This window comes from Octopus sinensis, linkage group LG3 (assembly GCF_006345805.1).
Source record: "Octopus sinensis linkage group LG3, ASM634580v1, whole genome shotgun sequence".
NCBI lineage: Eukaryota > Metazoa > Mollusca > Cephalopoda > Octopoda > Octopodidae > Octopus > Octopus sinensis.
The window spans coordinates 20,154,765-20,157,264 of record NC_042999.1 but is presented as its reverse complement, the minus strand read 5'-3'; the positions used below and the strand labels follow the sequence as shown (position 1 = coordinate 20,157,264).

Here is a 2,500-nt window from a genome sequence, read left to right as displayed (position 1 = left end):
ACCACCATTAAAGACCTCAGTATCAACTGCAACCACTACAACTGGAACAATAATTTCAGCATCAACCACCACCGCTACCACCAACACCACAACCACTGCCACTACAACCACCACCACTATCACCATCTATTTCTATACAGCCCACAAGTGGCTAAACACAGAGGGGACAAACAAGGATAGACAAACGGATTAAGTCGATTACATTGACCCCAGTGTGTAACTGGTACTTATTTAATCGACCCCAAAAGGATGAAATGCAAAGTCAATCTCGGTGGAATTTGAACTTAGAACCAGCAGTGGATGAAATACTGCAAAGCATTTTGCCCGGTGTGCTAACGTTACTGCCAGCTCACCACAATCACCATCACCACCAAAAACATCAAACACCTCTACCACAACCATCACCACTACACTATCACCACCACTACAATAATGACCAACACTGTTACCACCACCATCACTACCACCATCATCACCACAACCAACAACATTGACCATGACTACCACAACTATCACCACGAACACCACCACTACAAAAATGACCACCACTACCATCACCACCACAAACACTACCACAACCACCACTATCCCCATCACCACAACCGCAGCAACCACAATCACCACCACTATATTATCACCGCTACTACAAAAATGACCACCACCACTACCACCACGAACACTACCACCACCACCACAACCATCACCACCACTATCACCACCACCACAACCGCCGCCACCACAACCACCACCACTACATTATCACTGCTACTACAAAAATGACCACCACCACTACCACCACGAACACTACCACTACCACAACCATCACCACCACTATCACCACCACCACAACCGCCGCCACCACAACCACCACCACTACATTATCACTGCTACTACAAAAATGACCACCACCACTACCACCACGAACACTACCATCACCACCACGAACACTACCACCACCACTATCACCACCACTACAACCACCGCCACCACACCCACCACCACTACGAAAATGACCAACACCGCTACCACCACCACCACCACCACTACTACCACCACAACCACTATCACCACATCTACCACCACCAACCACCACCACCACCTCTACCACCTCCTCTGCCACCACTGCAACCACTACCACTACCATATTTCAACATCAACCAGAGCGACCAAATCAACCATGGTTTTGGTTATTTAATTATTTTTTATTCATTTTTTATTGCTATTTTCAATCCTGTATTTATGATTATCTTCACATGTTTTTGTTTTTTACTCCTTATCTTTTAGGGTTTTTTTCCACTGAGGATATTTTTTGCTTTTAATTTTGTTTTTGATTTGTTTGGATGTGTACACGTCACTATGTGGATGTGTAGGTATATGATGTTATGTGCATGAATGGTTGTGTGAATATGTACGTATATATGTATGCGTGAGTGATTGCGTGTGCGTGAATGAATGTGCAAGCTTGTGTGTGCATGTGTGTGTGTGTTTGTATGTGTGTGCATGTGTGTGTGTGTACATGCATTTGTTTGCCTTTATGTCTGCATGCATGTGTGCACGTGTGTGTGTGTGTTTGAATGTGTGTACGTGTGTGTGTGTGTACATGCATTTGTTTGTCTTTGTGTTTGCATGAATGTGTGCACGTGTGTGTGTGCACGTGTGTATGTGTGTTTGAATGTGTGTACATGTGTGTATGCGTGTACATGCATTTGTTTGTATGTTATGTCTGCATGCATGTGAGTATGTGTGCACGTGTGTGCGTATGTTTGAAAGTGTGTGCATGTGTGTATGTATATACATGCATTTGTTTGTCATTGTGTCTGCATGGATGTGTCCATGTGTGTGTGCACGTGTGTGTGTGTGTTTGAATGTGTGTACATGTGTGTATGCGTGTACATGCATTTGTTTGTCTTTGTGTCTGCATGCATGTGTGCATGTGTGTGTGCACGTGTGTGGGTATTTGAATCTGTGTGCATGTGTGTATGCATGTACACGCATTTTTTATATTTGTCTGTGTGCATGCATGTGTGTACATGTGTGTACATGTGCATATACATGTACATGCATTTGTTTGTATGTGGTGTTTGCATGCATGCATGCGTGTGTTCACGTTTCTGTGTGTGTGTGCATGTGCATGAATGCGGATGTATTGATGTATAAGGTTGTGTACATGAATGGTAGCGTGAATATATGCATGCATATATATATGTGTGGCTGTGTTTGTGTGTGTATGTGTGCACGTGTACATATGTTTATATGTGATCATACATGTATATATGAGTGTGTGTGTATGTGTATGTGTTTGTGTATGTATATATGTCTATATATATGTATATATGTGTGTGTATATGTGAATGTGTGTATGCACATGTATTAATGTATGAGTTTATGGGCATGAATGTTTGTGTATGTGTGTATGTGTGTGAGTGTGTGTGTTTGTGTTTGTGTGTGTGCATGCAAGTGTATGTGCATGTATGTATATATGTTTGCATATGCATATGTG

At 42.6% G+C, this 2,500-nt stretch overlaps 1 long non-coding RNA gene across 1 annotated transcript in view; it reads right to left on the bottom strand.

Moving 5' to 3' along the window:
* The window catches only part of LOC118762715, a 25,650-nt gene that overhangs the window by 13,790 nt on the left and 9,360 nt on the right, over positions 1–2,500 (bottom strand). Inside the window, exon 2 of the long non-coding RNA XR_004998467.1 lies at positions 1,109–1,113. This is a non-coding gene — a long non-coding RNA (uncharacterized LOC118762715). The remainder of the gene's footprint in view (positions 1–1,108; positions 1,114–2,500) is intronic.